Here is an 11,346-nt window from a genome sequence, read left to right on the forward strand (position 1 = left end):
AGTTTAAAGGCTAAGGTATATCTAATGCAAGCCATGAAATTTTCAATTGCTCCTGATACATCTGAAAATTGGACAGTGAGTAAGGAAGACCAAAAAAGAATTGATGCCTTTGAATTGTGTTGCTGGTGAAGTGTATTGAATATACCATGGACTTTCTAAAGAACAAATATATCTGTCTTGTAGGAAGAGTAACTAGGGTACTTCTTAGAAGCGAAGATGATAAAGTTTCATCTCTCATGCTTTAGACTCATAATAAGGAGAAGAAAGATATCATACTGGGAAAGGTAGAAGGTCTGTGAAAGAGAGGACTTGCAACATGATAGATTGACACAGTGACTCTAACAATAGGGTAGAGACTGTGAGGATGGCATAGATAGGGCAACATCTACATCTGTTTTTCACAGGGTCACTATGAGGTGCAGTGACTTGACAGCACCTAACAACAACAGAAACAGCTTTAAAAAAATGTGCCAAGGGATTATATTAGAGGAATATTTGATTAGCACCCATGATCTTGAAGAATGGTCAAACATTAGTAAAATAAGCATGGGTTTCATTTGCTTCAGAATAGTGATTCCTAAAATCAATTCCACAGCTGTTTGGAGACTTCTTAGCAAAAAAGAACCAACCAACAGCTTAACAAAGCCAACAAACAACAACTAAAAAACACAAACAACAAATACACACTAAAACTTCAATAGTATTAGGTTTCAGGGGTTTTGTGTTTGTGAAATAGTCCTAATAATCATTAAGAGTTGTTAGCCTGTGATTAGGCCTTTTTGAAGTGAGGTCAATGTGTCTATAAAAGCAATTGTGACTTTTTCTGAAAGGAATGCTTTATAAGGGAAAAACCTCTATGATAACATACTTGGGAAAGTTATGTTTTAATACAGGAATCATACAATCAATAAAATGTTAGGCTTAGTTTTCGAATGTTTGTCAACTTCATGAATAGGGATTTTTACTATATGTTACAATGAAGTCTCATTCAATACTTTACATATGTTGCTACTTCAGTAAAACTAGTCAGCATGCTTTTTTACACCTTTGTAAAGAGCAAGATTCATTAATAAGAAACAGCCCTTCTATAACTTAGATAAATTCTATGGCATGCCAAAACCATCAGCCAACAATAGTGGTAGAAATTGTTGATGCCCTACATCCTGGAAAGTTTTAGATAATGGGCTAAACTTTCATTTTCCTACTCTTAAATTGAGTGAAACAAACATGGTATAGACTCATGGTATACTATGATTAAACCAACATTTTACACGTGTGGTTAAGTGTTTGGATTGTCCACGAATCGACTGCTAAATGCAAAAGGGGGCAGTTAAATAAGTGACTTCTCTCAAAGGGAAGATAATCAACTCAGTGTTACACATGTTTACATTACCACATCTGTGGTAAAGAAAATTATCTGTAGTGAAAGTACCAGTCAGGTATGCATGGCTACTATCTCTATAACTGCTTGCTGGACTGTATTCAAACCCACAAGTGATGTGACAGAACCACTTACAAGATGCCAAATAAAAGTTTTGCAGATCTTCTGTTTGCCAACTATTCCATCCTCTCCATTAACTAGAATCACAAAACTGCCTGAGATGGCTACCTACTGCTCTTTTAAAGTTATGCATTGTTATATCCCTTTTCCTTGTCAAGATTGTCAAGAGTACTCAGGATCAAATTCTAGTAACCCAGGATGGCTTGAAAAGGAATGATTTAGTCATCATCAGCTCCATTTTAATGTCTTTTTTTTTTTTAGTTTTCAATTTCTTACTGCAATATCTCTCTCTCGCTCTCTCTTTCACACACACACACACACACACACACACACACACACGTGTCTATCTTGGCCATGGTATACAAATAGAGAATTACAATCCTAATTGTTGTTGTTGTTAAGTGCCGTCGAGTCTCAGGCGACTCATAGTGACCCTATGAAGGAGAGTCCTCGATGCTTGGGTGCCTTTCATCCTCTCTCCAGGTTCATAGGATTTCCGGAGGCAAGCTATTATGAAAGTGGATGCCACTCCTTCTTACAAGTTTCTTTTAATCGGGGAGCTCCACCCCACTCTCTGTCCGCATTGGGTAACCAGCCATTAACGCATTTGACACATCAGTGTCACAGTGTTCAGCTTCATAGCAACCACAAGTGACTGCTGTACGGCAACTACAACCCTAATAGGCAGATGAATAATATGTACTGCTCAAGCTGGTGGCTTGGTGGATAAGGAACTGGAAAGAATAGTAGTTGGAAAATATGGGCTTGGTGATAGAAATGAAGCTGCAAAGAGGATGATAAAATTTTGTATTTTTAGTAATTTATTCATTCCAAGTACCTTTTTAAAAGACACAAATGACAAGTTTCACAGGAACCTCATCTGATGGGCTGCAAAGGAATCAGTGTGACTGCATCTGTGGAAGAAGTCATACTGGCTGTCAAATCTAGGCTAGGAATGGACTGTGGGCTTGAACTCATGTAAGTTCAAACTGAGGTTGAAAAAAATTAAAATAAGTCCACAAGAACAAAAATATTATCTTGAATCTATTCCACCTGAATTTCTAGGTCATCTTAAAAAATTTGAGGCATTGAACACCAGTAATTGAATACCAGGTGAGTTGTGGGATGACATCAAGGATATTGCCCATGAAGAAAGCAAAAGATCATTACAAAAACAGAGAAAGAAAAAAAAATAAAATTTATGTCAGAAGAGACTCTAAAATTTGCACTTGAGCATCAAGAAGCCATAACAAAGGGAAAACATGCTGAAGTAAAAGATCTGAACAGAAGATTTCAAAAGGCACCTCAGAAGATAAAGCAAAGTATTATAAAAGAATGTTCAGAGAGCTGGAATTGGAGAAGAAAAGGCTAAGAACTCACTCTGCATTTCTCAGGCTGAGAGAACTGAAGAACAAATTTAATCCTCAAGTCACTGTAGTGAAAGATGTTATGGGCAATAATTTAAATGACCCACAGAGTTTAAAAAACAAAAAAGATGGAGGGAATACACAGAGTCACTGTACCAAAAAAATGATTGACACTGAAGAATTTCAGAAAGTACCACATGAACAGGAGACAAAGATAATGAAGGAGGAAATGGACATTGCATTGAAGACACTGACAAAGAAACAAGACCCCTGGAATTGATGGGATACCAGCTGATTTGTTTCAATGAATAGATGCAGCCTTGGATGTGCTCATAGCCTATGCCAGAATACTTGGAAAACAGCTGTCTGGCCAACAACTTGATAGAGGTCCATATTTGTTCCCATTCCCAAAAAAGATGATCCAACTGAATGTGGAGACTATCGAACAGTATTATTAAAATCACATACAAACAGAATACTGCTGAAGATCATTCAAAAAAGGGTAAAACAGTACATAGATATGAAACTGCCAGAAGTTCCAGCAGAATTTAGAAGAGGCTGTGGCACCATGGATATCATTGCTGATGTCAGATGGATCCTGGCTGAAAGTAAAGAATATCAAAAGAATGTATATTTGTACTTTACTTACCATGTAAGGACATTTGACTGTGTGGATCATAACAAGTTGTGGCTGATACTGAGAAAAATGGTAGTCCCAAAGCACTTAACCAATTTCTGAACCAGGAGGCTATTTTGCGAACAGAGCAAAGGAACACTACTTGGATTAAAATTGAGAAAAGAGTGGGCTAGGGCTGTATTCTTTCTCCATAACTATTTAATCTGTATGCTGAACGAATTACCTAAGAAGCTGGACTCTATGAATAGGAATGCAACATCAGAATAGGAGGGAGACTTATCAACAACCTGTGTTATGCAGATGACACAACCTTGCTTGCTGAAAGTGAGGAAGACTTGAAGCACTTGTAGAAGATCAAAGAATGCAGCCTTCAATATGGATTGCATCTCAGTGTCAAGAAAACATAGATTCTTATCACTGGGCCAATACGCAACATCATGTTGAATGGAAAACAGATTGAAGCTTTCAACAATTTCATCTTACTTGGATCCATAATTAACACCCTTAGTGCCTAGTACCAGTAGTCAGGAATTCAGGAGACGTATTACACTGGAAGTCAGGAATTCAGGAGACATATTACACTGGGAAAGTCTGTAGTTAGTGGCATCTCTCAGTAATTGAGGATTAATGGTATTTGTGGACTAAAGTGCATCTGATTCAGGGCGATCACTTGCTATGCAGCTGAGAACTGGACAGTGAATAAGGATGATAGAAGAAGAATTTATGCCTTTGAGCTGTGGTGTTGGAGAAGAGCACTGAACATTTCATGGACTGCCAAAAGAACAAACCAACCCGTCATTGAGAGAGTGAAGCCAGAGTGTTCTTTAGAGACAAGGATGATGAATTTCTGCCTAACATACTTCATGCATGTTGTTAGGAGGAGCTATTTCTTGGAATGGGACATCGTGCTCTGAAAGGTGGAGGATCAGCTAAAGAGGAGAAAACTGTCAATCAGGTGGATAGACATTTCACTGCTGTAAGGGCTGAACTGTGTCAGAAAGTGTGATGATGGTACAGGATAGCACAGGGTCCAGAACTGTTGTTCATAAAGTCACTATGAGTTGTACTCAACTCATTGGCACTTAACAACGACAACATGTGGATAAGGAGCTGCAGGGCAACCCCAAAAGTGGGAAGTTCAAGTCCACTAGCTGCTTCATGGCAGAAAGAGAGGAAATGTCCTTCCATGCAATCTATAGCCTCTGAAAATCTACTGGAGGGTCAGGTCTGTTGGATCTGATTCCATGGCAGTAAGTTGTTATTCAGCGAGAGAGGGAGCTACATCTAGAGAGTCATTTAGCTTCTCATAATAGTGGCATAACAACCTTCCTTTAAGCACAAAAGTTTCTGTAATAACAAAAGGATGATTCTTACCTTCCTGTATAACTCATTTTCTAATAGTAATTTTAAAAGGATATATACCTTGGCATATAAACAAGTGCTGTGACAGACCTCAGTCAGGCATGAATATTTCTGATCCTAGAATATGAACAGTGTTGATTTCTTATTTCAGATATAGATGAAGAGGTCTAAATAGTCTTTCAGGATTGTTTCAAACAGTGGCTCCCTATATGCCCCAGCTGCAGGGAATGTCCTGGGCAATTATGCAAGAATCACTTTGACCCAGAATCCATGAGCACTAATGGAAAGACTCATGCTTAATGGCCCACCAAGGGCCATGAGGTGGACTGAGAGACAAGTTTGGATGACTTTGAGGCTCATTTCTTTCCTGACTTTCCCCCTTTTTACTAGCTTAGCAAGCAGCTGGCACAACAGTTTGAATTAACAAAATACTAAAACAGCCTGATACCAGGAGCTAAGTTCAAAGGCTCTCCAGCTGTGCTCTATTGAAGCATGACTCTCTACATGATGCCAAGTTGGAGGAGTAATGTACTCTACTAAATCTTTATGAATATTTCCAATAAATTTTATTTTATTTTACATGTATACCTTATAGTGCTGTAGTATATGTGTTCCCACATTTGACAAATTAAAAAATAATATAATGCTAGAAGTTATTTTCACTCATGGACTTCTCTTTCAATCCTGAGTATAGAAAGGAGGAAGATCTATTAAAGACTTAAGAGGAGTGATAAGATTTGTCAACATTATGTAAAAAAATATGGATAATTTAGAACCTATGTATATGTAAAACATAACTGAAAAGGTGTCCAAGTATAAGATGTCCAATGCCTCAGAAGACAGAAATATTGTAAGTCTTTAATGCATATAAGATAACTGTGCTTCCTTTACAATTAGATTATCACTGTAAAATCCTTATTTGAAGTACAATAAATCACAGTGCACAGTATCCGCTGGATGAATAATGTTTCAAAAAAATTTAAAAAAAAATCTAAGGTGGGTAAACAAATATTAAGTAAGTCTAAGATGAACCAGAAGAAGGAGAGGATTGCTGGAGTAAAGATAGAAATGGATTCCCAGAAGCAAGCTGAGATAGATCTACTTCAAAATAATTATTTTAAGGATTAATATGTGGCTCCATTAAAATCTTGATTTTTTTGGTATGCTTTTGTGTATGTATACATATTGTTGTTGCAGTTGTTGATTGTCGTTGAGTTGAGGTCGACTCATAGTGACTCTATGAACAAAAGACCTAATGCATTTCCATAGCTATCATTGTTTCTCCATGTTTATAGAGTTTCCAGAGGCATGTAGTTTAGGAAGTGGATGCCACTCCTGCTTCCCAACCTGTTTCACAACTATGAGCTCCACCAAACACTGTCCACAATGGGAAACCATTCTGGTATTTGATATCCCCATGGCACAGGGTTAAGGTTCAGCATCATAGTAAACCCAGGTTACCTCATACAGCACATTGACAAAGTGATGTGCAAAGTGGAAGAATGTTCCTCCAGATATAATAGCACTAGTCTCATTTAGTAGTAGTTAAGCATTGTCGAGTCAAATATGACTTAGAATAAGATTTGCACAGAAGACCTGAACTCTGTTCTATGATTATCATCATTTCTGTACATTTACAAGAGAGTTTGTAGAGTTTCCAGAGGCACCTAGTTTAGGAAGTGGATGCCACTCCTGCTTCCCAACATGTATCAATCTGGAACTCATCCAACCATTGTACATAGTGGGTTACCATTATGGTGTTTGACACGACTATGGGATAGTGTTCAGCATCAAAGCAACTCCAAGTTGTTCAGTATAGCAAATAGACAAATGATTGCTGTGTCTTTTAAAGAATATTGGTCTAAAATTAATAAACTTAGCCTGAGGGCTCCAGGCCTGAGGGCCCCCCACCCTTACCCTTAGTCTAAGGCTCAAGGGACACTCATTTTTGATACATGTGAAGAGACTGAGATTGTTAACAACTTCAGTTTGCTTGACTCCACAATCAACACTTCTGGTACCAGCAGACAGAAAATCAAAAGACTAATTGCATTGGGAAAGTCTGCTATCAAGGACCTCTCCAGAGTGCAGAAGAAAAACGATGTTAGCCTGGAGACTAAAGTACACCTGATCCAGACCATAGTCTTTGTAATTACTTGCTATACATCAGAACGTTGGACAATGACTAGGGATGATAGAAAGAGAATTGATGCCTTTGAGCTGTGGTGCTGGAGAAGAGTATTGAATATATTATGGATTGCCAGGAGAACAAACAGGTTCATTCTGGAGAGGGTGAAACCAGGCTGCTTCTTGGAAGCCAAGATTCTAAAGCTCTGTATAACATTTTGGGTTTGTTTCAAGGAGGGACCAATCCTTAGAGAGGGACATCATACTTGGAAGGTTTGAGGGACAGATAAAGAGAAATATCATTGATGAGATGGATTGACTCAGTGACTGGGGTAATGAGGGTACGTGTGTCAAAGACAATTAGGTTGGCATAGAGTAGAGCAGGTTTCAGGGCCATTGGACACAGGGTCACTATGAGTTGCAAATGACTTGATGGCACATAACAACAACAACAACACCACCACATAGATTTAAAGGGGCTACAAAAGGGACACATCCCTAACTCTCCCTTTCTCTTTGCAGTTGGGTGGAGTTTTAGATTCAAAAGGACTTTTGACTGAAGAGCTACACATTTGAAAGAACAGAAAGCAGGAAGAGAGAGAGAGAGAGAGAGAGAGAGAGAGAGTCAGGATAAAGCTGCTCACCACAGTCCTATTGCAGAACCTAAGTTAAAGGTAGCTGGCCAGTACACACACTCATAGTGATCACCTGAATCCAGTGGAGAGGAAGTAGGAGGCACACAACAATGAAGAGACAGGCTGAGCTTGGATGTGTTCCTTCAGCATTCTTCACCTTGCATGCACAGATATATGAACAAGTGAAAAACGGTTGGGAAACAAAGAGTGATGAAGACGCGTCTTGTTGTTTTCACCTCCTTTGGGGTTAAGGCTGAGTGAAGGGACTGGAATACCGGGAGAAATGTGGACTCCTGAGTTTGTGGCTGTTGTTCACTTGGACATAGCTATGGATGGCTGGGAAATGGGGTGATCAAAACCCAATTTTATGGAAAGATGATGTTTCATGCTGTGAGCTGGTGTTAATTGATGCAACCTGATAGCTTGTTCTGGACTCAAAGAACATTCAAATGCTCAAAGTTTCCAGGTGGGAACAGAAGATTCTTTAGCAAAAGGAGCATGTTTGTTATGTTATAGGAAACAGAAAGGTGAGTTCATAGCATTAAGAGACAGAAATGGGATGGTCCCCTCCTTTTCAGGACCATCTCATTTCTGTCTTTGAAGGTGATGGCTGTTAAGCACATAAGGTAAAGAATTTAAAGTTTTTTGAGAAGTTATGACAAGCATAGTGCCCATTCACTTCAGACACCTTGAAAAAATTGAGATTGTAATACCCTTCGCTGTTAGACTTATTAAAAATACATTGAGAGAAAAATTATTACTTCTAATACTGGAATATCAGAAATAGTCACAGATAATGTGGTTCATGAATCTTCAGGAAGAAATAGGGAGAAAAAATAAGATAGCTGGAGTTTTATCTTAGTAGGAAAAGAATAGAGCAGTTCTTCAATCTTATGAAAATTACTAAAAATGTTAGTGACATAACTTCAGAAACGATTAATGACAGAGCTCACAGCACCAGTGGCCTTTGTCCTTTAACAGAAACTGAATTGAACCTGAGGCAAAGTCAAGGTTTAAATATGATGATGGGCTTGACTTGTCAATGTTAAAGATTGACCCTACCAAGTCCATCAGAAAATCATGAATTTCTTTATACCGGATGAGGTATTTAATAATAATATTCCTGCTCAATTTTTGTCAATGATATATTGTTGAATGCCTTGTAAATTATCATTATAAGCTGAGTGGAAAGCTATGGTTCTCACAAATGAAACAGTCATTTCATTTATACCATTTGGAAATATTTTCAAATTGTAAAGAAATAGCTGCAGTAAAATAAAAAATAACATCATGTGAAAATGGTAATTCCTTTGGAACTTATTCAAGTTTAAAAAGTAGTTCTTTTAGTGGACAAAAGCATTTTACTTCTAGAATTTATTTACAAAGCATTTCTGCTTCGGGAAGATTAAATTTTCTCTTTTATTTTCACACCACATGATTCTGATTTTGGTAGACAATTCTGTGAGTGTGGACAAATGTAGAAAGTTTTCTGCCACCAACACAACCAAGCTTCATAATACATCCCTCCTCAAAATTCTTTCATGGTGACTCTTTGTAAAGATCTTCTATCACAAACTGATATAAAATTATTCTTTATTCTTGTAGGGTTTTTGTGATTTTGTGTTGTTATAGTTGGTTCTTTACTATTGAGAAGTATCTGGTGATATGAATGCAACACAGCTCATCCATAAGACAGCTTAAAGACTTATTTCTTGCTATAAACATTCACGTGTGGATTTTGATCAGTACATACTCTTATATTTTCCAAGAGTTTACTAGATAAGAGTGTGTTTCTAGGTTATGTGATAGCAATACTCACTGGAATTCATTCTAGTTCATGATGAAAACACCATCTAAATGCTGAAGCACTAACCCTTAGCAAAACTAGGCCTCTCATCTTTCTCTCTTGGAATGACAGATGGATTCAAATCACAGGTCTATCAGCCAGTATTCAACATATAATCACTATGGTACCAGAATGATTGATTTTATAAAAACTGTAAAACAAAAACTGGTATTCTCCATTTTTGTTTTAAAAACTCTTTTGATGTTTGTGGTATCAGTATTACTCTTTGTTTTTGTAATACCTAGTGAAGTCTTCCTCTCCTTCACCTCAACCTTCCTCTCCTAAGGACGTCTTCCTCTTCTTCAGCCATCAACCTTTCCAAGCTCACGTACTTCTTCAAGGAATAGCCCCTTCTAGCTACATGCCCAAAGTATGTGAGGCTCATCATTCTTGCCTCCAAAGAGCTTTCCAGCTGCATCCTTTCCAAGATATTTTTGACCTTCACCATTAGCATGGTGACTACTACAATGGAGAGAACTATAGAAGAGGAATATATGATAAGTTATTATTGGCATGACAAGAGTCCAAAATAAGAGTTGCAAAGTAAAGTGGTCTGGGGCAGGAGGGAAGAGGAGCAGGACTGTATAACAATGAAAGAACTTTATTGCCAAAGAAAAAAGCACACTGGAGGGTGGGACAAGGAGGAAATGTGCAACAATGAATGAATGGAAATCCAAATTCTTTATAAATGTTCATTAAAACAAAACAAAACAAAACCAAAAAATCAAACATGCCCCCAAAAAAATTACTTTTGGAAGAATGAAAGACTTTTTTCATCTCCTACACTTCTGTTAATTTCTTTGGTTCTCTAAAATTCTAGAAACTATTGCTTTAGATCACTCACTTACTCACTCACTCTTTTTTAAATAATGATTTTAATAAAACTTTACAGAAAAAAAAGAATAAGTATTACAGTTACCAAACCTTTCAATAGAGGGAATGTCAAGGTTGTTTCAAATAAAAGTGAACTATTTTAAGATTTGAAGGGAGAGAGAGAGAAAATTAATCGTGTTCCTTATAAAAACGAAAGAAAGAAAACTTACTAAACATTATAACAGCAATGAAATAACAAGAACAATGAAGTAAATGATAAAAAACATAATGAATTCACCTCAGAAAAGTAGATGAAACAATGAAATTAGCAACATCACAGAAGACTGCACAAGATGATAGCAATAAAACCATTCCTGAAGGAATTAATCATTAGTTAATTTGATGGAGGTGGTAGGGATATTAGAAGATTCTGGTGTGAAAACCAATGTATACGAATTTTGTAAATAAATAAGTACAAATCCCAACAATATAAAATCCCCATACCTAAAGAAAATGAAAAAAAATATGGATTAAATGCACAAGTTAAGAGAAAAAAAATAGTAACAGAATTGATAACAAAATATGACTCATTAATATATAATGGAACCAAGTTAAAAAGAAGGGAAAAGATAAGAATAAAAATCAAAGAATGGAAAAAAAATACAACAAGCAATCAAAGTAGAGAGGGAATGGAGATACTAATTTCTGATACAAAGGATTTCAAGACAAAAGCATCATAAAAACAAAGACATTATATAATGATCAAAGGATCAAAAAGATATAACTATGATTAATATTTACCTGTTCAGTGATAAACTCAATCTAACAAGTAAACATAATACTGATAGCAAAGCCAACTAATGTGTTGTTGTTGTTGTTGTTATGTGCCGTCGAGTCGCCTGCGACTCATAGCGACTCTATGTACAACAGCCCTAAACTCCACTCTGTCCTGTGCCAATTGCACTGTCTCTGACACTCCCATCCCAATTATCCCAGTCACTGAATCAATCCACCTCATAGAGGGCCTTCCTCTCCTGTGCCGTCCCTCCACCCTCCCA

General features: G+C 37.2%; 1 pseudogene; it reads left to right on the plus strand.

Annotated features, from left to right (window-relative positions):
• The first annotated feature begins 2,384 nt into the window (after positions 1–2,384).
• The window catches only part of LOC102846248, a 17,315-nt pseudogene continuing 8,353 nt past the window's right edge, over positions 2,385–11,346 (plus strand).

This window comes from Elephantulus edwardii, unplaced genomic scaffold (genome assembly GCF_000299155.1).
Source record: "Elephantulus edwardii isolate Elephantulus edwardi_28Jun2011 unplaced genomic scaffold, EleEdw1.0 scaffold00383, whole genome shotgun sequence".
NCBI classification, from domain to species: Eukaryota; Metazoa; Chordata; class Mammalia; order Macroscelidea; family Macroscelididae; genus Elephantulus; species Elephantulus edwardii.